We start from the raw sequence: 27,126 nt of genomic DNA, 5'->3' as shown, positions 1-27,126 counted from the left end.
TGGGGTGAAATGCTTTCCATCCATTACTGCTCTGTCTTCCAGAGATGGTAGTTTGTGTGCTAAATAGTCGTGATGCTACTACTTCTGTGATGCGCCAATAGAGCTGTAAAAGATTTTGTTGGGAATAACCCCATTAAATTGTTATTCCCTTACGTGCATTTTTAGTACATCAAATTTTTATAACATGCCTCAGATTCTGTTTCATACCGCTACGCTCAGATTTCTGCCACATTTAGGCAACCCATCTCTTTCTTGTTTCTTTGTCCTTCTAAATGCCTCCATACCCTGTTGATGACCTTTTCAATCTAGGTTTAGTACAGGGGTCCTGATAGGAATAACCCATGGATTGTTTGAGGTCTATTCTTGTTAACCCCTTTCATAGCTCCTGTGTTTCATGCCAAAGCCCTGAGGAACTGTGAAAAAAACCTGCCTTAACTTGCTGTAAGATTCCAGAAATTCTCCTGGCTTACCTTCCTTCTATTTACCTACGTTCTCCTGCATTTTCTACCCTCAGTCTTTGGTACCTTGGAATCCTATTTTCCCTTCTTGCTCTTTGGTTTCATTTGAATTCAGTCATTCAGATTTCACATTGTCACCTTCATATAAACATTACTGCTTGTATAACATACATGCGTGCTCAGTTGCTCAATCATTACTCAAATAGGCAACCAGAACTCAGTGGAGAATACCGAGCTTCTCTCATATAAAATTACATAAACAGTATATGTATTTTAGAAACATAAGTCATTATTCTTACATATTAAATGTTTATGAGACACATTTAGTTGGAATCTAAACTGGACCCAAGTTCAGAGAAAAGAAGCTGAGAAGTGAATGCCACAATTCTGGATAGTAATCTCAGTTGAAATTTCTATATGTCTTAAGAACTCATGCAAAATAAGTGGTTCTGTTGCAGGAAGGGGGACCCCTTCCAGGGCCTGAAACTGGGCTCTTGTCTAACACTCGGAAATGAATTGTCCGAGGAGACACATGTGCTGACAAAGCAAGAGATTTTATTGGGAAAGGGCACCCGGGCGGAGAGCAGCAGGGTAAGGGAACCCAGGAGAACAGCTCTGCCACATGGCTCACAGTCTCGGGTTTTATGGTGAGGGGATTAGTTTCCAGGTTGTCCTTAGCCAGTCATTCTGCCTCAGAGTCCTTCCTGGTGGTGCATGCCTTGTTCAGCCAAGATGGATGCCAGAGAGAAGGATTCTGGGAGGTGGTCGGACATGTGGTGTCTCTTTTTGACCTTTCCCGAACTCTTCTGGTTGGTGGTGGCTTATTAGTTCCGTGTTCCTTAGCAGGACCTCCTGTCGTAAAACAACTCATGCAAATGGTTACCATGGTGCCTGGCCAGGGTGGGCAGTTTCAATCAGTGTGCTTCCCCTAACAGTTATATTTGATGGAGAGTTGGTACCTTGGTGCTTGCACTTTGAGGAAGTCTCCCTGAGAGCATCTGCTGAAGGAACCCTGGGCTGCTCTAGTTAGACCCTCCCTGAAACAGATTCTTTACATAAAGTAGACGTAAGTGGGACTTTGAGGATGTCATTATGTTCTGCATTTGAGTGCTGAACCACTTGCCCCTCCATACACGAGTCTACCACCAGTGGTTAAACTTGGAGAGTCAAAATGAACTGGCCCTTCTATGTGAAGGGGAGGCTCATTTTCTTTTTATTTCTGTCTGATTGGAATGTTCAGTGTCTGAAAGAAGAGGATGAATCAAGAAAGTTTAGTGAGATAGAATCTCATTGAACAGACATTCTTAGATCATTCTCTTCCCAGATTTCTTTTGCAGAATGGAATTCTTTGCTATGGTTAGAATTGACTATCAAATGGATTTTCATGTTCATGGCTCATAGACTGTGTTATTGCCAGGCTTATTTGGAGGTCTCAAGTGCTTTCTTTTTGGCTATGTCTTTTTCAATAAAGGGGTCCTCCTGATAGCTGCAATGCAGGAGACCTGGCTTTGATCCCTGGGTTAGGAAGATACCCTGGAGAAGGGAATGACTACCCACTCCAGGATTCTTGTCTAAAAATTTCCATGAACAGAGGAGCCTAGCAGACTGCATTCCATGGGGTCGCAGAGTAGATCACAACTGAGTGACTAACGTTTTCACTTTTTCACTCCATAAAAGTTATATTTTCATTTCAAGATCAACTGCTAAAAGTCACTACTGGGAAGTCACTACTGGGAAGATATAGTGTGAATGGTTGCCATGCTACAATTCTTTGCAGGTCTAGTTATGGCAGAATGATTTGACTGCATACATTTTCTACATTAGAGACTATGTGCTTAGCCATGACAGTCTAATCATTTAGAAATTAGAAGGAAGCTAACCAAGAAATTATGGCCCTTGGTTGGTTTTAAAAAAATAGAAAACAAAAGCTTCTTTTATAATCTGAAGAAATTTATGATTTAGTAGAGAAGTAAATAGTTAAGTAGGAAAAAAGTACTTTCAGTATGCTTCATGACTAACAGGGAACTCCTAAGATGTATTTTTTTAGTTAATGCCATTACTTTACTAGAATTTGCTTGGTATGCTGACTAGATAGAGCAGAGGCTAAATGGATCAACTGTGTGGTGGTTATTCATTTATACATACAGGCTGAGTGATAGATTTTCAAATACACAAATATCTAGTTTTCAAAGTCTCGGATACAATCCTCAAAGTACAGCAGGATAATAGATTTGTTGAACACAGTGATGAATTATCAAACAAGACAGAGAATATACTTTAGAAATGTGGAATAGGAAGTAGAAATAGTATATTCTCTATGAGCTAAGTAAAAAGATATTTTGTTGTATCAAACATATTTCCTTAATTTTGCCGATGGCCTCTTGGGCTCATGCCAAATTCAGAGAGCTACACATGACAATTCAGTTCAACTAAGCAGATCACTTTCTTTGAGCATCAACTTTTTGCCTGCTTCTAAGTTAGATGCCAGGGATTTCATTACTGAAAAACATCAGGGATCATCAGGAGCTTATAGACTAGGGTAGTGACAGAACCTTTAAGAGAGTGTGTACCTGAGTATTTCTGACTTGATCAAAGCTACATTCTGAAAATGGTAAATACAAAATGACTATATTTTAAGCCTCTCGTGAGTATTCAGTATACATATTTGCAGAAAAATACAACTATCTTCAAGTGGGCAACTATAAATAGATAAGACCATACTCATACTTGCAGTGGATAGAAATCCACCTGCCAATGCAGGGGACAGGGCTTCCATCCCTTGTCTGGGAAGATCCCACATGAGGCAACTGAGCCCATGTACCAAAGCTAATGAGCCTGTGTGCCACAACTACTGAAGCCCACACACCTAAAACCTGTGCTCCTCAACAAGAGAAGTCACTACAGTGAGAAGCCCGTGCACCATGGTGAAGACTAGCCCGCACTCACTGCAACTAGAGAAAGCCCATGTGCGGCAGTGAAGACCTAGCAGAGCCAGAAATAAACGAAATGGATAAGGCCATACTGTATTATGAATCATATAAAGAATATTTGTGACATTTTTAGGACCTTTGAGTCCTCAATCAGTACTTTCAACTAAATATAGTCATTATTGTTGCTATTCAGTCACTAAGTTGAGCCCGACTATTTGTGAACCCATGGACTTCAGCACGCCAGGCTTCCTTGTCCTTCATTATCTCCAAGAGTTTGCTCGAATTCATGTCCGTTGAGCCCATCCTCTGCCACCTTCTCCTTTGGCCTTCCATCTTGCTCAGCATCAGGGCCTTTTTCAATGAGTCGTCTCTTCCCTAAAGTATTGGAGCTTCAGCGTCAGTATCAGTCCTTCCAATGAATATTCAGGACTGATTTCCTTTAGGATTGACCTGTTTGATCTCCTTGAAGTCCAAGGGACTCTCAAGAGTCTTCTCCAGCACCAAAGTTTGAAAGCATCAATTCTTTGGCTCTCGGCCTTCTTTATGGTCCAACTCTCACATCTGTACATGACTACTGGAAAACCCATAGCTTTGACGATACATGCCTTTGTCAGCAAAGTGATGTCTCTGCTTTTTAATATGCTGTCTAGGTTGATCATAGCTTTTCTTCCAAGGAGAAAGTGTCTTTTTTTTTTTTATTTCATGGCTGCAGTCACTGTCCGCAGTGATTTTCGAGCCCAACAAAATAAAGTCTGTCTCTGTTTCCACTGTTTCGCCATTAATTTCCCATGAAGTGTTGGAACCAGATGCCATAACGTTAGTTTTTTGAATGTTGAGTTTTAATACAGCTTTTTCACTCTGCTCTTTCACTTTCATCAAGAGGTTCTTTAATTCCTCTTTGCTTTCTGTCATTAGGATGGTGTCATCTGCATATCTGAGGTTATTGATATTTCTCCCAGCAATCTTGATTCCAGCTTGTGCTTCATCCAGCCTGGCATTTCACATGATGTACTCTGCATAGAAGTTAAACAAGCAGGGTGACAGTATATAGCCTTGACATACTCCTTTCCCAATTTTGAACCAGTCAGTTGTTCCATGTAAGGTTCAAACTGTTACTTCTCCACCTGCATACAGGTTTCTCAGGAGACAGATAAGGTGGCCAGGTATACCCATCTCTTTAAGAATTTCCCACAATTTATTGTGATCTACACAGTCAAAGGCTTTCAAGGAGTCAAGGAAGCAGAAGTAGATGTTTTTCTGGAATTCTGTTGTTTTCTCTATGATCCAATGGATGTTGACAATTTTATCTCTTGTTCTTCTGCCTTTTCTAAGTTCAGTTTGTACATCTGGAATTTCTCAGTGCATGTACTGTTGAAATCTAGCTTGAAGAATTTGAATATAACCCTAAACAAATACAATATTATGAAGTTAAAAAAATAGAAAATAAACTAATTTTAAAAAAACCTACTAATATCTGAAAAGAGTGTAATTTTCCAGTATTCTTTGGCACTGCCCCTCTTTGGGGCTGGAATAAAAAACTGATATCTTCCAGTCCTGTGGCCACTGCTGAGTTTTTTCAAATTTGCTGCCATATTGAGTGCAGCACTTTAACAGCATCATCTTTTAGGATTTGAAATAGCTCAGCTGGAATTCCCTCACCTGCGCTAGCTTCGTACATAGTAATGCTTCCTAAGGCCCACTAACTTCATGCTCTAGAATGTCTGTCTCTAGGTGAGTGACCGCACCATTGTGGTTATCTGGGTCATTAAGACCTTTTTTTTGTATAACTCTTCTGTGTATTCTTGCCACCTCTTCTTAATCTCGTCTCCTTCTGTAAGCTCCTTACAACTTTTGTCCTTTTTTTTTTTTTTTTATAAATTTATTTATTTTAGTTGGGGGCTAATTACTTTACAATATTGTAATAGTTTTTGCCATACATTGACATGAATCAGCCATGGGTTTACATGTGTTCCCCTTCCTGGACCCCCCACCCACCTCCCTCCCCATCCCATCCCTCTGGGTCATCCCATTGCCCTGGCCCTGAGCCCTTGTCTCATGCATCGAACATGGAATGGTGTTCTGTTTCACATATGATAATATACATGTTTCAATGCTATTCTCCCAGAACGTCCCACCCTCACCTTCTCCCTCAGAGTCCATAAAATTGTTCTATGCATCTGTGTCTCTTATTCTGTCTCGCATATAGGGTTATCGTTACCATCTTTCAAATTCCATATACATGCATTAGTATACTGTATTGTTGTTTTTCTTTCTGGCTTACTTCACTCTGTATAATGGGCTCCAGTTTCATCCATTTCAGTAGAACCGATTCAAATGTATTTTTTTTTAATGGCTGAGTAATATTCCATTGTGTATATGTACCACAGCTTCCTTATCCATTCATCTGCTGATGGACATCTAGGTTGCTTCCATGTCCTGGCTATTGTAAACAGTGCTGCGATGAACATTGGGGTACATGCGTCTCTTTCAATTCTGGTTTCCTTGGTGTATATGCCCAGCAGTGGGATTGCTGGGTCATATGGCAGTTCTATTCCCAGTTTTTTAAGGAATCTCCACACTGTTCTCCATAGTGGCTGTACTAGTTTGCATTCCCACCAACAGTGTAAGAGGGTTCCCTTTTCTCCACACCCTCTCCAGCATTTATTGCTTGTAGACTTTTGGATAGCAGCCATTCTGACTGGTGTGAAATGATACCTCATTGTGGTTTTGATTTGCATATCTTTAATAATGAGTAATGTTGAGCATCTTTTCATGTGTTTGTTAGCCATCTGTATATCTTCTTTGGAGAAATGTCTGTTTAGTTCTTTGGCCCATTTTTTGATTGGGTCGTTTATTTTTCTGGAATTGAGCTGCAGAAGTTGCTTGTATATTTTTGAGATTAATTGTTTGTCTGTTGCTTCGTTTGCTATTATTTTCTCCCATTCTGAAGGCTGTCTTTTCACCTTGCTTATAGTTTCCTTTGTTGTGAAAAAGCTTTTAATTTTAATTAGGTCCCATTTGTTTATTTTTGCTTTTATTTCCAATATTCTGGGAGGTGGGTCATGGAGGATCCTGCTGTGATTGATTTATGTCAGAGAGTGTTTTGCCTATGTTTTCCTCTAGGAGTTTTATAGTTTCTGGTCTTACGTTTAGATCTTTAATCCATTTTGAGTTTATTTTTGTGTATGGTGTTAGGAAGTGTTCTAGTTTCATTCTTTTACAAGTGGTTGACCAGTTGTCCCAGCACCACTTGTTAAAGAGATTGTCTTTTCTCCATTGTATATGCTTGCCTCCTTTGTTGAAGATAAGGTGTCCATATGTGCGTGGGTTTATCTCTGGGCTTTCTATTTTGTTCCATTGATCTATATTTCTGTCCTTGTGCCAGTACCATTCATCGTGCCCATCTTTGCAGGAAATGTTCCCTTGATCTTTCCAATTTTCTTGAAGAGATCTCTAGTCTTTCCCATTCTATTGTTTTCCTCTACTTCTTTGCATTGTTCATTTAAGAAGGCTTCCATGATGGCTCACTGGGTAAAAAATCTGCCAGCAATACAGGAGACACAGAAGACATTAATTTGATCCCTGAGTGAGGAAGATCCCCTGGAGGAGGAAAATTGCAACACACTCCAGTATCCTGTCCTGGGAAATCCCATGGACTGAGGAGCCTGGAGGGCTACAGTCCAAAAGGTCACAAAGAGTCAGACATGACTAATATATAGTCATGGTCCACTTAAAAAAAAAAAAAAAGAGATAAACAGCATGAAATTTTTGCCTGAGGATAGTTTATTATTTGATTTCATTTTTTGATTACATAATATAAGTTATGCCCACAGTTTCTGTTAAATGAGACATAATAGTCTTCATTAATTCTTTTACAAATCAGTCCTCATAAAATACAAATTTCAAACTAATCCTTTTTTCTTTCTCTTTTCCCTACAACTTTTGAAACTTAGTATAGAGTCTTACATCTGTATAATTAGTCTTTGAGGGAGTGTCATCTCTATTTTATCACATATGATTCATATGTTCCAAGTTCATGGAACCCCTCAGGAAATCTGCTTTATAAGAACTGAGGCAGTATCAAAACATCTGTCTTTCACCCATCCTATGAGTTTAAGATTGAACTTCTAAAATATAACCTCCAGAGCAGATGTCAAACACCAAGGCCTAACCTCAATATCATTAATGGAATGACTGTCAATGGATTATGTTAGGGGATCAGAATTTGTCTGTATTTGTGTGACACTGTGATTTTGGAGGAATCTTTTTCCTCCTCTTCTGTAACATTTTGTCATTCAGCGTCTTTCCCTGGAGCTGTGTGTAAAGAAGCACTCTTGCCTTACAGCTCTTTTTTTTTACCTCACTCTCAGCAATGCTTAACCAACTGGCATGCGAATAAGAGGGTAAATAATTTAACTGTGTAAGATGAGTGTTCACGTGGGAATCTTACAACACTTAAAATAACACTTCTAGAAGATTTTTCTACTGATGTGGATTTTGGGGTTATAGGTATGAATTTGAGACATGGAAATATAATACTGAGAAACCATTTATGAAGTGTTTTTGAGTTACGAAGGGCATAGCAATAGGTTTGGCCATTTATGAGACTAGCAAGTAAAGCCATATTCCAGACTGGCCTCTGAAAGAGCCCTCTAGGTACAGTTTACTAACACTTACCACGTGAACTTCCCTGGTGGCTCAGAGGTTAAAGCGTCTGCCTCCAATGCCGGAGACCCGGGTTCGATCCCTGGGTCAGGAAGATCCCCTGGAGAAGGAAATGGCAACCCACTCCAGTATTCTTGCCTGGAGAATCCCATGGATGGAGGAGCCTGGTAGGCTACAGTCCATGGGGTCGCAAAGAGTCGGACACGACTGAGCGACTTCACTTTCACCACGTGAAAGAGCTATCTGCCTCTTACATTCTTGCTGTCTCATAAACTGTGACAAATACACACTAAGATTCCCCCAAAAGGAATTTGGGGGAAAATATGTAGATACTTCACAAACAAGTTCATCATTCAGTTTTTGAAATGATTCAGGGAAAAAAAAGTTTATATAACAAAAGTTATTTTTATATAATTAGAAAAATGTGTAATTCATAAATGTTGAGATCCAAAGAGACAAATTTGACATTTCTGGGAAGGCAAATTGGATACATTTTTCATGTGACAGATGCAGCAGATACATGGAGTCATTCATAATCTGCTGCGTTCCTTTTATCTTTACACTCGTTTTTTATTTTGTTCATTTGTTCAATAAGTGCTATGTACTTGAGAATTGTGCTAAGTTCTGGAATACTTGTGAGCCATGAGCCTGTACCAACACAGTGCCTGGCTTCATATATCTTATAATTATGACCAAACATCTCCACCAAAACTCAAGGGAAAAAGTCAAATATATGGTTCTTGCTGTGTGGCAGAGGAAATGAATACAATAAGGGTGATGTGATGTGATGCTAGAGGGACATAAGAGATAACATGATAATATTGTAGAGAAATCTATCAGTTTGAAGATTTCACAGAAGGAACTCTGGAAGAGGTGGTCTGTATTGTAAAAAAATATCTTGAGAGACCATACCATACACTCACTCCTTCATTAATTTAATAAACGTTGGCTGCCACATTTGAACTAGTGTGCTAGTCACAGGAGAACCTAGGAAAGAATAAGGCAAATATATGCACTCTGAGGAGTTTCGTAGTCTAATACACCCAGTTTATGGATACAGCCATGAAAGGAAAACAAATTACAATAAAAGTTCTCCAGGAACTTACGGAGAAAGGAATATCACTATCAGAGAAAATGGAGTGATTGGGAAGAGTTACAAGGAAAGGGTCCTTATAGCCAAGTCTTAAAATATAAAAAAAATCCAGAGACTTACTTCTAAAAAGATGGAGAGATAGAGTTGATGTTTTTTTCCGTCTTTATCCCACTACATTCTACTAAAAACTCTGGACATTATATAAAAAATGAACAAAATTAATAGACTGAAAAGTGAAGAGAAGAAGACAGACAGGTTACAGAGCAGACCCCAAGCTCCAAGACCTGACGTGGTGGTAAAATCACTGAGTTTTCTTTCTTCCTGTGTATCCCAAACTTAGAGGTGAAGAACTAGAAATACAGCCAATGGGTACCTACAAATTCAAAAAAAAGAAAAGCCCAACAAATCATGCCAGTAAGACCAAAATCTTTTAGACAACAAGTGCTCTGTTCTAGCCAAATACTACAGAGAAAACTGTAACTTTTCCTCCAGCCTCTACTGACAACAGCAAAATCTGAGAGGAAAGTCAGGAGTTCCACCTTCACCAGGGTATAAAGTGTATGCCAACCACCCTCACCAGCCCCCCCACCCCACCCACCACCACCGCCAAGGGTTGTCAGAGAAGGCCGAATACAGAGCCAAGACATTGACCCCATCCTCCCAGCTGGATAGAGTCAAAAGAGGGCTGGTGTAGGTTTAAGACTTTGACCATTGTCCAGCAGTAAAAAGGTCACCTCCACTGTGTCAGTGATGGCTACAAGGGCAGCAGCAATGAGGCACACAGGTGTCTCTCAAAATCTGTCCTAAACAGAGCTCTGCTGGGGAGCCAGAATTCTGAATTCCACCAAGCAGGAAGGAGGCACTACCCTTCAAGTATCGACAGAGGGTTAGTGGAGACCTAAGATTCTATCACTACTTGACTATAACTCTTTCTTCTTCTGCCAGAACACTGTTCGAAGAAGACAGTGACACAGTTTCATGGAGTATACAAGGCAGGAAGGCTTTACGTGGCTAAAAATTGGCTAATGGGGGCTATATTTTAAACAATGGAATATGTAAAATTTAAGTCTGGTGCTGGTGGGCTTTTAAGCTAAAAAAAACCCAAAAACTACTGTGAAGAAGTAAGCAACATAGGGCTGATTTTCAGGGGTGATTTTTAAGCTATTCATATAATAAAATGCATCAGTGAGCCATAGCAAACATGCTTGAAGCAAAAGAACAACTTGACAGTATCAGCAGAGAAATAGAAAATATAAAGAATGGATGGAAAATTTAGAACTGAGAAATAATCAATAACCACAATAATAACTTTGTGGATGGAAAAAAAAAATCAGTGAATTTTAAGAGAAAACTAGAAATCAGCCACCTGAAATATCAGACAGAAAATAAGTAGAAAAAGAAATAATAACCCTCAGGGACCTACCTGACAACGATAACAAAAATTTAACAGATACATCATTGGAATTCTGGAAGGAAATAAGAAGGAAGATGAGCTGGAAAAAAAACTTGAAGAAATAATGGATAGAAAAATCCTCAAATTAGGCAAAAGTGATAAACCTTCACGACCCAGATAATCACGATGGTGTGATCACTCACCTAGAGCCAGACATCCTGGAATGTGAAGTCAAGTGGGCCTTAGAAAGCATCACTACAAACAAAGCTAGTGGAGGTGATGGAATTCCAGTTGAGCTATTTCCAAAGGTGATGCTGTGAAAGTGCTGCACTGAATATGCCAGCAAATTTGGAAAACTCAGCAGTGGCCACAGGACTGGAAAAGGTCAGTTTTCGTTCCAGTACCAAAGAAAGGCAATGCCAAAGAATGCTCAAACTACCGCACAATTGCACTCATCTCACATGCTAGTAAAGTAACGCTCAAAATTCTCCAAGCCAGGCTTCAGCAATATGTGAACCATGAGCTTCCAGATGTTCAAGCTGGTTTTAGAAAAGGCAGAGGAACCAGAGATCAAATTGCCAATATCCGCTGGATCATCGAAAAAGCAAGAGAGTTCCAGAAAAACATCTATTTCTGCTTTATTGACTATGCCAAAGCCTTTGACTGTGTGGATCACAATAAACTGTGGAAAATTCTGAAAGAGATGGGAATACCAGACCATCTGACCTGTCTCTTGAGAAACCTGTATGCAGGTCAGGAAGCAACAGTTAGAACTGGACATGGAACAACAGACTGGTTCCAAATAGGAAAAGGAGTACGTCAAGGCTATATATTGTCACCCTGCTTATTTAACTTATATGCAGAGTACATCATGAGAAACGCTGGGCTGGAAGAAACACAAGCTGGAATCAAGATTGCCAGGAGAAATATCAACAACCTCAGATATGCGGATGACACCACCCTTATGGCAGAGAGTGAAGAAGAACTAAAGAGCCTCTTGATGAAGGTGAAGGAGCTGAGTGAAAAAGCTGGCTTAAAGCTCAACGTTCAGAAAACTAAGATCATGGCATCTGGTCCCATCACTCCATGGGAAATAGATGGGGAAACAGTGGAAACAGTGTCAGACTTTATTTTTTTGGGCTCCAGAATCACTGCTGATGGTGACTGCAGCCATGAAATTAAAAGACGCTTACTCCTTGGAAGGAAGGTTATGGCCAACCTAGATAGCATATTTAAAAGCAGAGACATTACTTTGCCAACAAAAGTCCGTCTAGTCAAGGCTATGGTTTTTCCATTGGTCATATATGGATGTGAGAGTTGGACAGTGAAGAAAGCTGAGCGCCGAAGAATTGATGTTTTTGAACTGTGGTGTTGGAGAAGACTCTTGAGAGTCCCTTGGACTGCAAGGAGATCCAATCAATCCATCCTAAAAGAGATCAATCCTGGGTGTTCATTGGAAGGTCTGAGGTTGAAGCTGAAACTCCAATACTTTGGCCACCTCATGCGAAGAGTTGACTCATTGGAAAAGACCCTAATGCTGGGTAGGATTGGGGGCGGGAGGAGAAGGGGACGACAGAGGATGAGATAGTTGGATGGCATCACCGACTCGATGTACATGGGTTTGGGTAGACTCCGGGAGTTGGTGACGGACATAGAGGCCTGGCGTGCTGCAATTCATGGGGTCACAGAGAGTCGGACACGACTGAGCGACTGAACTGAACTGAACTGATAAACCTAGAGTCAAGAAGCTAAGCATACATACTCCAAAGAGGGGAAATTAAAAAAAAAAAAAAATCATACTAAGACACAACATAAACTTCTGCCCACTAAAACAAAGAAAAAATCTTGAGAACAATAAGGAAGAAATGACATCTTACTTACAGGGGAAAAACAATTTGAATGACAACAAACATGTAAAACATGGAGCCAAAAGAAAGCAGCATATTATTTTTCAAGTGCCTACTGAAAAGAACTACCAATCAGAAATTATACATCTAGCCAAATACCCTTCAGGAATGCAGAGGGAACTAGAGATCTTAAGATGAAGAAAATCTAAGAATTTATCAGTATCAGGCCTACATTAAAAAATGGCTGAAGAAAGTTTTCCAAACAGAAATAAGAAAAATGATGGACGAAGGAAGCATGAAACATCAAAAAGGGAGAAAAAGCAACTGAAAGAGTAAAAGTACGAGTAAGTTCATACATGTTCCTTCTCCTTTTGTGTTTTCCAAATTATGTTTGTTACATGGAACTAAAATTATAACACATTTTTGTTTTTCTCTATGTAAAGGAAATATTTATGAAAATTACATTACAAATGGGAGAGGTAAGGTACACTTCATTTGAATGGTAAAATATTGACAGCAGAAGACTGTGATGAAGTGTCATACTTATGACTGAATACTAAAGACAGTAACTAAAAATATAAAGGTGCCTTTATCTACCTACCTATTGACCCATCTAATATATATATATGTAAAAAAATACACAAAAACCCTATATAAAATTAATATGGAGTCTAAAAAATGTTCATTTAATTCACAGCAGAGTAAGAGAAAACAAAGAAAATGTAAAACAGAGAGTAAAAACAGAAAAAAATATCAAATAATAGACAAGCTGTAATATATCAATAATTATATTAAATGTAGATGGTAAATTTAAGTTAAATTTAAATTCAGTAATTGAGAAACAGATGTGGAAGGGTGGGTTAAAAAACTTAACCCAACTATGTGATTCCCACAAAAAATTCATCTCAAATAGAACAATATGGATAAATGCAGAGAAAAAGTGAAAAAAATTTATATCATGCAAACATGAATTAAAAGAAAAAGAATGTCTATATTGACATCAGATAAAGTAGATGTTAGAGTAAAGAAAATTACCAGAGTCGGATAAGAACACTACATAATAATAAAGGGACAGTCGCCCATAAAAGACGTGTGTGTACCAAACAACAGAACTTCAAAATACATGAAGTAAAAACTGTATAGCTAAAAGGAAAAATAGACAAAAATTAATCTTACAGCTGAAGGCTGTGATTTTACTGTCTCAGCAATCGAAAGAAAATTAGGTGGAAAGTCAACAAGTCATGTCTGACTCTTTGCAACCCCGTGGACTGTAGCCCACCAGGCTCCTCTGTCCATGGGATTTCCCAGGCAAGAACACTGGAGTGGGTAGCCTTTTCCTTCTCCAGAGGATCTTCCCGACCCAGGAACTGAACCTGGATCTCCTGCATTGAAGACAGATTATTTACCGTCTGAGCCACCAGGGAAGTGTTGGGAAATCTTTAAGTTGATGGAAGTATTTTATGTCTTGCCTGCATCAATGTCAATATCCTAGTTATGACATCATACTAGTTTTGTATGATGTTATCATTAGGAAAGATTGATAAAGGGTACACAGGCACTCTCTGTATTATCTTACAAAATCACATGAATCTACAATGATATTAAATTAAAAAGGTTAGTTCTAAAAAGTAAAAAATGATAGGAAAAACATGTCTAGCAAAGAAGGATATTACATCTCGAGGTAAAACAGAAATTAATAACATTTTAGGAAGAATTTGTGGAATTAAAATAAGTGTGGAATAGTCATGAGATGATTGCTTAACAAATGATATGGGAAAGTGATCCCAGGCTTAAACTGGGAGAATGTGTCATGGTCTCTACTCAGAAATAGTACACTGTTTAGCAGGGGACATAGAGTAGCAGAATTAGAAAAAATAACCTTGAAAGCTAAGTTAGTTTTATTTAGAAAATAAAATCTGTAAATTAGAATAAAACTAGAATATCCTGGCATTATCTTGATACCCTTCAAATTGATTAATTTAGAATGATTGAATATTAGCAAAACTTGCTATGCTAAAATCAATGTTTAGTCCCCTTTGTTTATTATATAAAGCCACACAAAGTACATAACACTTTAATATCATTTTGTATCTTTCTGAACCACGAGATAGAGTATGAACCAATTATATAATCTTCTTATAGTGTTAACAGTTAAATTAATGGTGCACAAAAAGAATGCAGTAATTTATTTACACTAAATTGTGAGAAACAAAAATTGTGATTGATGACTGCTTAAAATTTGCTTTTAAGTGCATTTTCTGGCTTTAAGACATTCAAATAAAAACGACGACACTGGCTCTGTCTACATCTAAGTGAAAACATCAGTCCACTCTTAATGGGCTGAGTTTGCAGTCCCAAAATTAGTCTTCCTAAACTACATGGCTCCCTACTCCGCAGTGAAGCTGGCCAACAAGGTACCTTTGGTCAAGTTACAGAGTTTCACTCATCAGAACCGTGCTGACAATTCTAATGCAGAATGGAATTCGGTGTAACCAGCCCATTGCTCTTTAGAATTTGCAATGTTAGCAGGAGCACAGTGTATTTTGTAGATAAAGTCAGCAATTGTAGCACTAAATTGCACTTTGGAACAAACGAAAGAGTGGCACTTTAGAGACCATAACTGCTGATATAACTTTCTGCTCTCTAAGCATAGGTCAAACCTGAGAATCAAAACCAGAGGGAAATATTAGGAGAAGCATCCATGAATTTCATGCTTACCTGACTATGAGCCTTAAGTTAAATTTTATCTTACCTTTGAAAGAGGTATCTATATGTCATTGTGTGTGTGTGTGTGTGTGTATAAATATAATTATACATAGCATATGTAATCTATAAGTATATTTATAAAATGTGTGTGTGTGTGTGTGTGCCCAGTCCCTTCAGCCGTGTCTGACTCTCTGCAACCCTAAAGAATATAGTCTGCCAGTCTCCTCTATGGGATTTTCCCCTGAATCTCTTGCATTGCAGGCAATTCCTTTACCACTGAGCCACAAAAGAAGCAAAAAAGCTATACACACATACACACACACACAATATAAGCTTTCAATATGTAAGGGGCATATACTTCTTATACTTTCATGCCCAGTTATACTGATAATAAATATAAAGTGCGTGCATGCATGCTAAGTTGCTTCAGTTGTGTCCAACTCTCTGAGACCCCATGGACTGTAGCTTGCCAGGCTCCTCTGTCCTTGGGATTTTCCAGGCAACAATACTGGAGTGGGTTGCTGTGCCCTCCTCCAGGGGATCTTCCCGACCCAGGGATCGAACCTGCATCTCTTATGTCTCCTGCATTGGAAGGTGGGTTCTTTACCACTACTGGCCCCTGGGAAGCTCACATATGAAGTAGGGTTTAAGAAAGTAATACAGTAGTAGAAAATTATTATTTTAATGAAAAACTTGTGGAATTTAAAATTAAGTGAACTGAAGGGTGATTTGCTGTGGGGAACATATAGTATATATTATCAGAATACCTAGGAGTGATTTGTGGATCCTCTTCTTAGTATATGTTACATCCAAACTGCGGTCCGTGGACGAGCAGCCTCAGTGTATTTGAGAGAGTGTTAGAAATGCGTATTCTCAAACCCAGCCTCAGATCCCATGAATCGGAATCTGAATAATAACAAGATCTCCAGGTGGTTTTGTTTATGCATCACGTTTAGAAGCACTGCTCTGAGTTGTGTATCCTCAGTCCTTGTACTGGGGTTAATATCTTTAGTGCAGTAAGGCTATGAGTGACAACAGAGTAAAATACGTGAATGTGCCCTTTTAAGGGAAGAAAAGCTTGGATTGAAATAAGGAATGGAAAGCAAAGTAAAGGTAAGCTGAGTTTGTCTCTGTTTTTTCTTTTAAGTTGGAGTAGGTATAAGGTTGAGCCAGTTACTGAACTATCATGTTTCAGCTCCAATTCTCTGTGATGTTGGGCCTCTTCCTTTGCCAGCTGTCTTACTCTAAGTTCCTGCCAATGGGGAGCAGTTGTAGGAAATTGGAAATCAGGAGGAGGGCAGAAAGGACTAGTTCTTTCCTTCATTTTTGTTCCTGTCCGCCTCATCTCAGCATCTCAGAAACATCCTTCACCTCGGTAGCAGCTGCTGTTTCCAGCCTCTAGCTTCCTTTGGTTTTAAAAGTCTTCTCCAAGTTTTTGTAACTCCAGGCGCTGCCCCTTATTCCCCTCGCTTTAAGGATGGCAGCTACTTCCTTCTGTTATCATCTCTTTTTCATTTAGTGCTTTCTTTTACTTTTCAGCCCTTGGACACATGTGTAAGAAATTGCCTATATTAAATTATATCTATTGAAATGCATAGTCTGGCTTTGGTGTTCTTGAACAAATCTTAACTGATATGAAGGCCAAAAAGCTGGAATAGCTAATTATAATACCTGGTGTTTAAATGTATTTTTTCCACAATGCCTTAAAATGTATCATGACTCTGTACTTATGTAAGAGTTGTAGATTTTTAGGATTGTAAAATTTCTCCACTGTATCACATAATATTTTAGAACATTATGATTTCCCTTAACAAAATATTTGCTATATATCTCACTAACACAGTAATGATAATGCCAAGAATAAAAAGGACAGTGACTGACATTTATCAAGCACTAACCCTATTGCAGGCACTTTAAATGGGTTTCATATTTAATCCTCAACTAGAGTTTTTATTATAATGCTAATTTGACAGATGAAGACACTGAGGCTCCAACAGATTAAGTAACTTGTCTAAAATCACGCAGCCAGAAAGTTGTGAAATTGATTTTCAATCCGTTTGTCTGACTGCAAAGCCCTAAGACCCTGTAGCCGTCTTTTCTAACCTTTCTTCTTGTTTTCTCTCACTCTCATGCATTCATTCTTCAACTAACCACTCAACCAATATTAAAGCAACACCTACTATGTTTCAGGCATTGGACGTGCAGAGATAAATTAATCATGGTTTCTGCCCTTAAGAATTTACTGCTTATTTGGATGATTTTAGTAAAGAGAGGTGTAAAATAACAGCAGAATTGCTTATATACATTTCCGCTGGGTGTACAGTGGGGACAGACAGGGTTAAGTGAACCATGCTTTTGAGACGATCAAACTGTCTTGCACAGGGCTGGGTTTTCATGGGGTTATAAAGGCAGTGCAGAAATATTCTTCAGAATTTCCAGGCGGTAGAGTCTGTCTGTCCCTCCAGATAAGGATATGGTCCTTCTAACATGGTATTATTGGTCTACAAACCAGGAGAGTCCACTGTTAGTAAATCTTTCCTTAGATGAAAAGCTGTAAATTTATGGTATAAGTATTAATATATGTACAATATTAATAATATGTAATAGTTATTAAATCATAAACATTATATTTACATATGTTCATTTATACTTTAAAGTTCTTATTAGATAAAAAATGATGTTTTCCTTATTCTGTGGTTGAAGAAACTGAGACACATACAGGTTGAGAAACTCAGAGTCACATAGCTGTTAAGGGCCAGTAGAGACCCAGTTGTTACCACTATTAGTTTCCAGAACAGTGGTGTCATCCTTAGGTACAAAAAAGGTCAGGGCCACAGTAAGCATTGAATAATCCAGGAGTGGAAAGATCCCATACTTCCCGAAAATAACAGGTACATGTCTCCTTTTGAAACTTTGGGGAATAGGGAAGACTTATCTGCTTCTGTCCTGCCTCTGTAAACTCTTTGCTTCTAACAGTTCGTATGCTTGGCTAATTAAATTTAGAACTGAACCAAACCTTAAGGGCTACTTGTGCGTGTGTTCAAGTGTAAACCCATCCTACCAGTGATCCTGCATTCCTAGTCAGTGCTCACGCCGAGTTGCATGTTTTATCCTTCCTCGCTTAGCCATGTAGAGCACTGTTCTCCTCCTCCACAAGGTGTCTTTCTCCCTTACAAAAAAACAGCAATCTGTTTTAGCCCTCTTATAAAAAAGAGGCTAATTGGATGGAGTCAGTTCAGATCTTGGTAAAATGGAAAAGTCACTATAAATCAAGCTGCTTCCCCCGTCTTTGCCTCACTTCTGTTCTCTGGATCCACCACTGTGTCCTCTCATTTTCATTTGGAACATTCTCAGCTTATTTGCTGAACTAGCTCTCAGAGGAAGCCAGAGAGATATGCAAATCTTGTACGTATCATCCCAGTTTGGCAGACCTTTGGTGGGCAGGCCACTTCCTGGGTTCTAAATGCCTCCTGATGAGTCTTTGGAGCAGGGGTTCATCACTCATTGATTGGGTATCTCTGCAAGCTCTGGGTAATCTTTGACAGCACCGTGAGTGATGCAGTAACCAGTTTCCTAACACTGTTCCAGGCGGTTACTCCAGGAACTATAGCAAATTCAGAAGAACCCTAACTTAAAACAATCTTTACTTCCCAGCTTTTAATACTGGCCAGAGCTTGTCACTTAATTCTTACCACTGTAGCCCCTAGTATCCAACCTGCTCTAGTAAGCATCTTCTTCCTATGAAGGTAAACACCATGATTGTTAACAAGTATTGCAATCTGGACTGTCCTTCCCACAGATGGAAATCTCATCTCTTCCTTCTGGCTCCACTAAAATGTCATTCCCATGAAAATGCTGGATGAAAAAGGCCGTGTGTAATTTTTCTGTTCTATAGAAGAGGCCTGTACAAAATGAGAGATATAGCATGGTTTGTGTTCTTGAAGTCATGGGGCAGGAACCAGGGCAGCTTAGGTACTCAAAAAATGTCTGTTTATTGAAAACATGAGTGCAACTCCTTGATTTGGTTTAGTTAATTTATCTGAATATGTTTTGTTAGGAATGAGCATTGTCTCATCTTGACTTCTATAACATTATTAGAGACTCTGCTTTTGGTATTCATCTTATTTAAATGTTAAAAGGAAAGCAACATTTTTGGGAGTTTTGTCCTAGTGAATGCATGTTGACCGTTAATGATCATTTCTCTGTTTTCCAATTGGGTGAAAACTATGGAATTAATAATTCATTCAGAAGTTTTCAGGGACCAATATCAGACCCTCATTTATGGCTGGGGTATCCAACTACTTTTCCCATCACAGAGCACGGTAAGCAATAACACGCTTAATGCATGCTGGGGTAAACAGAAGAGTCTGGCAGTAACAGCCCCAGGGGATGAGGCAGACCGCACATCAGTGCACTCACCACCCCCTGTAGCAGCAAGCTAGGCATCCAGTTGGAGGGATTTGATTATGCTACAGACAATTTAGAAACCCACCTTCTCAACTTTATTTAAATCAAGGACTATTATTAGGTTAACCAAATGTTCCTTTGGTTTTTAAGTATAAATAAAAGACACATTTTTCATTTTCACCAAGAACTTGATTGAAAAATGTATTGACCAGTTTGTTCTGCTGCTGTTCAGTCACTAAGTCATGTTCGACTTTTTGCAAACCCACAGACTGCAGCACGCCAGGCTCCTCTGTCCTTCACTGTCTCTCGGAGTTTGTTCAAGTTTATGTCCATTGAGTCAGTGAGGCCATCTAGCCATCTCGTCCTCTGCCGTCCCCTTCTCCTTTTGCTTTCAATCTTTCCCAGCATCAGGGTCTTTTCCAATGAGTCTGTTTGTTCTGCTACCTTCTACCGTTTTCCAGGTAACCTTGTAATTCCATCTTCCCAAGCCCTTTTGTCTTTTTGAGCAAATAAATGTTCCAGTTGCCTTTTTTTTCAGTCTTCCTGGGAATTGAAAATTTTTCCATTACGAGAATTTTGTAAAGACAGAAATAAATTGAAATACAGAGGTGCAATGTCTGGTGAATATAGTGGATGAATTAAAACTTCCCAGATAAGTTGTAACAGGTGTTTTGTTTTTTTTTTGGTCATCAAATAAACATGGGGTCTTGCAGTATTCTAATGGAATATGATGCGTTTTCTGTCAACTAATTCCAGATTCTTCTCATTAAGTACTTTCAGTTGGTCTAATTGGGAGCATACTGGTTGGAATTAATCATTTTGTTTTCTGGAAGCAGCTCATAATAGAGGATTTCCTTCTAATCTCACCGTATACTCAGTGTCACCGTCTTTGGATGAAGACTGGTCTTTGGTGTGCTTTGTGGCGCTTCATTTTGTTGGCCCCACAATCTCTTCCATTCCGCATTATTGCACAGTATCCACTTTCATCTCCTGTCACAATTTGTTTTTAAAATGGAGCATTTTCATTATGTTTAAGTAGAGAAACACAAGTGGAAATATGATCAAGAAGGTTTTCTTACTTAATTTATGTGGAACCCAAACATCAAAGTGATTAACATAACCAAGCTGGTGCAAATGATTTTCAGCGCTTGATGTGGATGTTTTGAGGATGTCGGCTCTTTCCCACATGGTATAACATTAATTGTTCTCAATTAATGTCTTGATTTGATAGCTATCAGCTTCAACTGGTCTACCTGACCATGGAAAATCATCCAACAAGAAATCTCCAGCACGAAACTTCAAAAACCGCTATTGATACTTTCAATCAGTCACAGCACCGTCTCCATACACTGTGCAGATCTTTTTGTATTTTTGCATTTCAGTTGCGTTTTTACCTTTCTTGAAGTAATAAGGCATACTATCCTAAAAATGTAGTTTTTTCTTCCATCTTCAATATTAAAGTGGCTACACAAAAATTCACCAATTTTGATGTTTGTTTGTTTTTTTAATGCAGGCTGATATGACAGCTGTCCCAATACAGTCTAGGAAAAATGCTTCAAGTGAAGTTAGATAACAAAGTGATACTAGAGCCATCTTAGGGAAAAAAAAAAAAAATAAACTGTTTGGCCAACCCAACATTTAGCTATCTTTAAGTTATATGAAGTCACAAAATTCAGACATATCCTTTCCTATATATAGTGAGTAAGTTTGGAGAAACCAAGAGAAGCAGAGGAGCCAAAATAGTAGAGGAAGACAAATTTCTGAATGGTCTCCAGTTCTTGATAAAAGTCTTTACAGATAATAGATGCTCAATAAATATTAGTTGACTTACAGTACACCATCTGCTCTAGTGCTTTCCTGCCTCTTCTTTCCCCCTCCCTTTCTGTATGGACGGACAGAGCTGCAAATTCTTCATTTTGGTTGTGGCACATTGTAGATGCTTTCCTATGTGAACCACCCATCTGTTATTTTAGAGTGCTCCACCCTCATCATTCAGACTTGCCGTCTCCGCGTTGTTTATCAGATGGACAGCCTCATTTGTTCCTGTGCACAGCTTCTTTTCTAAAGATCCATGGCAGGTTACTCTATTTTATGTCCCCCGAATATCTGCCTTCTGTCTTCTTCCTTAGAACAGTAACCTGTTGCTTTTAGAGGTGTTCTAGGTTATTAATCTAAAGACAGGCACATAGCCATTCTAACCAATGAGACATGATAGCTGTCTAATGAAGGTGTCCCTTATGAAAGGCATTTGTTCAAAGGGTGAGAGATGAATGCCTGTCTCTATATTTTGAAGCATCCTTGCTTCCTGTCTTTGGATACAATATGAGGATGAAACATATATATTTCATGTATATATATATGTACTCTCTTTGATAAGGATAAACTCTTCTATGCATAGTATAAGTATATTTTCCAAAGACTTAGCAGTTTTATGGATTTGTCCCATAATATTTCACATGTATTGTTTTTTACATCTATCCTTTTAAATCAACATAGGGAAGTTTGAGAACATAATTTTATTTCTAACCTCCTTTCTCAGGTTTTTACATGAGTGCTTTTTTCATATTTTTTGTTCTTTTGCAAACCTGTTGCCCTTTACATCTGGTAAGAAGCGAGGCTAGACGTTGTCATTTCTTTGCTAGAGAATGACCAGAAGTGATTTGCAATGACATTTGATTCCACTTGTCTCTGATAATAAAATGAAAAATAAGTTGTTCTTGCCAGAAGATGATTGTACCTGACAAGCGAAGCTTGTGGTTTATCAATAATTAAAAATATTTCTGTGTTCTGCTACTGATGGAATAGTTAATCACTTGTTCAGTCAATACCAATGTACCATTTATTATTCATTAAAGATAAATGTAGTGTAATGGCCTTGAATTGCAATGTGTTACAATGAGATTACAAAGGGCATAAAAAGTTGATTCATTATTTAGGAATTGATTAAACTTCTCTACTGATCTCAATGACTAGGATGACCCACTAGGTCACCATGGTGATGCACTGTTTTAATTAAAAAGGATATTTAACAAGCTGGGGGCTAGTTTTAACAAGTATTTAAACTAAGGGTATGACGCTCAAGACAGTGATAAAAGTGAAGGCTCTGCTGCAAGGGTTGATTAGAGTTTTTTAGAGGAGATATGCCACCCAGGAGTGATGCCTACGTGTCTAGTGTGACACTATCTTAGGCTCTTGTTTTTAGCATATGTGGTGCTGGGTCATTACAGCTCAGCCAAGTTTCCTTCAAGCAAATAGCGCCCTCCCCCCACCCGTGGAGTTGGTTGAGTTTTTGAAGGGCTTTATAAATGATTCATCCCCCTTTTTCTCTGATTCTTTTGAATCTTTCTACTTAGATTTGGGAAAATATGAGGAAAAAGTGGAATGTTCTTCAATTTTTGTTCTAAGATTTTTCCTGCCCTCAGTGTTACCAGAAGTGAAAACTCTCAGCTGAGAAATCACCTCTCCCCTCTTTTTGGGACTTAAACAGTCTTTTCATTTAGACTATGCTACCTGCGTACTTTAATGGCCTTTTATCTCTTTCTATTCAAGTGATGGCAGAAAATGTAGAGAGAGAGGAAGAAAAATTGTCTATTTTGAGGAAGGACAGTCTCCAGGATTTCTCCAATGGATTCATGTTCTGTATAAGGCTCATCTAAGAAGAATGGGCTTTGATTTAGGTCAGGTTGCTATTGTCTTTGAGAACAGATGGACTTGGGCCTCAGTATGCAATAAAGGGGACTTCTCATTATCTCAGGGCATTTAAATTTCATAGTAACAGCTGCAATCAAGAAGCTTATGTTCTGGTGCATAAATAGTCATATGCTTGTTCCTTGCTATAGGGAATCATTTGTGTGTCTTCAGAAAGGAGTTCAAGTAGTATCCTGCTACCTAGAGATGATATTATGGGAAGAAATTAGCATCCCAATCCCCAAAATGTCACTTGGTAGCAGTGATACATTAAATCCAAGGCTAAGTAAGGAATTCCTGACTTTAGACACATATATTGAGTGGTGACTGGGTACCAGTCACAATATGAGATGATGTCAATTATGTGATCAAGATAATATATGTAATACATAAATTATTTTTATACATTTTCAGAAATCTGTCCTAAATGAACACTTTTAAATAAATATATAGAAAGTCGAAAAAAAAGACTATGTGATGAAAATGAGAAACTAAGGGAAATGAAGGAATAATCTCATTGAAGATGTGACAGACTTTCCTCTGACATTCCTCTGGTGTTAGAATATAAACCATTTTAAAATGAGACAATATTTAAAGATTTTGATATTTGCTGGATTTTTATTTTGTTAGATGTAGGAGATTGTAGGTAAGCTGTGCTGTATCTCATTCTGTACTACTTTAGCCTTGGATAAAGCATGACACTATAGCAGGTTTGGGGGAAAGTTTCCTTATGCCATTCTGAGTTAAAACTAATTATCCTTATTCTTCTGAAACTTCATTTCTCAAAGCCATAACAAGCATGTGCTCATAGCTTAGCTCTAATCAGTATGAGAGAGAAAAGCATTTTTGCAACATCCCAAGTTCTTACAGTGATTTCCTGAAAATGATCAAAATGATTGTTTCACAGTGATTTGTCTAATACTCCCAGGTGTGACTCAGGTTGCATGATCAAGGCAGCCTGAGTCAGTGATCATGTCGTACATGATCATTTTAAGCGGCTTCTCCTGCCTCCTGAGTTCATGTTTTCACTCCAGATCAAAGCACAGTTGGTTAGCCTTCTCCTGTGAAAATTACAAGCTAGATAATGTGATTGGTGACTCAGACTGCTAAAGCCATTGTTAAACTTGGTATGTCATCTAGGGTTTCAAATGTTCTCTGGGCATTTGAGGGGACTTGGTATAGGTCTAGCTGTACCCATCTCAGAGACAATGGATCTGCTTTGCAAAGATAAATTTCTTTTTCTATCGATTTTATGTTCTTCTTGACCATGATTCCCACAATTTCTATTGAAGTGGCATTTCAAATCACAACCTTTCTCCCTTATTTGGATTTATACTTATTCATTGAACACTATGTACTGTGTACCTCTTGGGCTTCCCAGGTGGCTCAGTGGTAGAGAATTCACCTGCCGTTGCAGGCAGGATCTTCCCTGGGTTGGGAAGATCCCCTGGAGAAGGAAATGACAGCCCACTCCAGTACTCTTGCCTGAGAAATGCCATGGACAGGGAAGCATGGCGGGCTACAGTCCATGGGGTCACAAGGAGTAGTACACGACTGAGCAACTAAGCGACAACGATGGTGTTCTTCTCAGGTGCCAGATACCGTTCCATGTGCAGGGCAGCTTCAGTAAGCAAGAGGAAAAGGGCTCTGTTCTTACAGAGCTTACAATATACTGGGAGTTCACTGGAAGCGTTGGGTAAAGAGAAATAACAAAGCAATCAAACACAGCAGTTAGGATTGTTCAGAGAGTTAAACATGGTATGAACATAATTAAAGTGGAACATGTAATACAGAGGAATAGTGAGTTGTTTAGACTTAGTGGTCAGGGAAGCTTTCTGAGGTGGAGACAATAGAGCTGAATGCTGAAGGACATGAAATAACCATTCAAACAAAGATGTGGAAAGAGAAGAAAGAGCAAAGGCAAATACCCTAGGATAAGAGCAAGCTTAAATGTTCTGATTACAAACAGGGTGGCAATGGTGGCTAGAAAACCATGAGTGAGATGGACTGCCTCAGTTTTGTTCGTTTTATTCCAAATATCAGGCTCTGAGCTAAAAAAACATGTGCACACATCTATTAGAAAGTGAAAACCAGGGGAGCAGAAGTAAGACTCAAGGGGAATGGAACAGAGTAGGCAGGTGGGCCGATCTCAGGATGTGGGGTCAAGCTGATACTAAGAGGGACTGCGTGCTTGACCTTAAAGAACCATCCTCTACAAATCATGTGAAAACTGGAACTCAAGGAGAAAAATTATCCGTTGACCACCCTTGTCAATTGATCCAAGGAGTCTGCACCATAGAGTATTCATCCCCTGAACTTCTGGGAGGTACTTGCTTTAGACCAAGAGGAAGTCTTGTTTTGTCATATTTCAGCATCAGTGCAGATGCCCTGGGGCAGGAGATGTGAGACACGTTGTAGTGCATGAAGGAAGGTGCTGTCAAGTTGCATCTGCGTGAATTCAGTCAGGGCCCAGCGAGAGCAGATGTCTGCAACGGTGCTGAGAACGAGACCCCAAGGCCCAGAAATGGTGTCTAAGACATTTACTGTACAGTGACATTCACAGTGGCTAAGGAAGAGTAGTCAAGGAAACGTAGAGGTCATCATGCAAAGTCTCAGAGGTCTAGGATGTCATGGTAGAAAGCATACATTTTATCCTAAGGATGTTGGAAAGACACTGGATGTTACTAATCAGGATAGTGACGTGATCTGTTTTATATTTGAAACAGACTACTACTTTCATGTGGAGAGTTGCTTGTCAAAGGCTAGGAACGAAGAAGTTCCACCAGAGGAGTAGTTAACCAAGAATGACCCATAGGTCAAATCCTGCTTGTCTCTTGTTTTTGAAAATAAAATATCATAACGACACAGCCACACTTACTCATATCCATGTTGTCTGTGACTCTTGTCATACAACTGTGGCAGAGTTTAGTAACTGTAACACATACCAATGTCCTCCAAAGCCTAATAGATTTGCTGTTTGAACTTTCACAGCAAAAGTTTGCTGAACACCTCATGAGAGCAATCTTCTTTCAATAGAGTTGATGATGGTGCTTTCCTGCCAGTATCCTTCAGTGGTTAGCTCCTCTTTGGGGATTGTTTTATTACAGACATTGAATATTATATAATAAAACTTTGTTTGGAAAGCAAACCTACTTTTCAAAATACATGTTGTATGCCATGTTGCTTATTTTATCCAAAGTCAAACAATATGCTAGGCAGTATAACCGGTGCTTTATATTCATTAAGTGTACTAGTCAGCTGCATTGCAGTTAAAGACACATCTCAGTTGCTTTTAAGAACAAACATATCTGTTTCCTCATGTTGCTTGTCAGCAGTTGTGCGTGCGATGCTGCAACTCTGCCCCAAGCATCTTCACGTTTGGGGATCCAAGCTGAAAAGTGGATGTATCATCTTTATGGCAGCGGAGAAGAATCAAGAGTTATGGAAACTTACAAGGCTTCTTAAAGCTTTCACTCTGATGATGCATGTTACATCTGCTCATGTTCCATTGGCCAATGCACATTATATGACCAGAGTCAACATCAGTGGGGTGAGATGAGTGCTTTGCAATGGTGAAGGGAACCTGAAAATCACACTGTAACTGTCACAGATGTTCTACCCCTGTAACAGAAAACTTAGAAGGGACTTATCAAAATGCCTATTACCAAGGTATTGACTCAGTTCCAAATCTGCATTTTATAGACTTACTTTGTGTCACTGGAGCTGAACCCTGTAAACATCTGTTAGTCCAGTGGGGTTCCCAGGTGGCACTAGTGGTAAAGAATCTGCCTGCCAATGCAGGAGACATTAAGAGATGCGGGTTCGATCCCTGGACCAGGAACATCCCTTGGAGAAGAAAACGACAACCTACTCCAGTGTTCTTGCCCGGAAAGTCCCATGGACTGAGGAGCCTGGCAGGCTGTAGTCCATGGGGTCACAA

At 39.0% G+C, this 27,126-nt stretch overlaps 1 protein-coding gene and 1 long non-coding RNA gene across 8 annotated transcripts in view; one reads left to right on the top strand and one right to left on the bottom strand.

Moving 5' to 3' along the window:
• LRRC4C (leucine rich repeat containing 4C) overlaps nt 1-27,126 on the top strand; it is a 1,846,189-nt gene that overhangs the window by 393,036 nt on the left and 1,426,027 nt on the right. The gene's annotated exons all lie outside the window — the stretch shown is intronic.
• On the bottom strand, nt 994-27,090 carry LOC145527284 (uncharacterized). The gene is made up of 2 exons (XR_014069634.1): nt 26,895-27,090; nt 994-4,792 (listed from the first exon to the last, which is right to left on the bottom strand). It is a non-coding gene; the product is annotated as an uncharacterized LOC145527284 (long non-coding RNA).

Source organism: Giraffa tippelskirchi, chromosome 11 (assembly GCF_054371585.1).
Source record: "Giraffa tippelskirchi isolate mGirTip1 chromosome 11, T2T-mGirTip1v1.2.pri, whole genome shotgun sequence".
In the NCBI taxonomy this organism is placed as follows: Eukaryota; Metazoa; Chordata; class Mammalia; order Artiodactyla; family Giraffidae; genus Giraffa; species Giraffa tippelskirchi.
The sequence above is the reverse complement of the archived record's forward strand: the minus strand, read 5'-3'. Positions and strand labels throughout refer to the sequence as shown.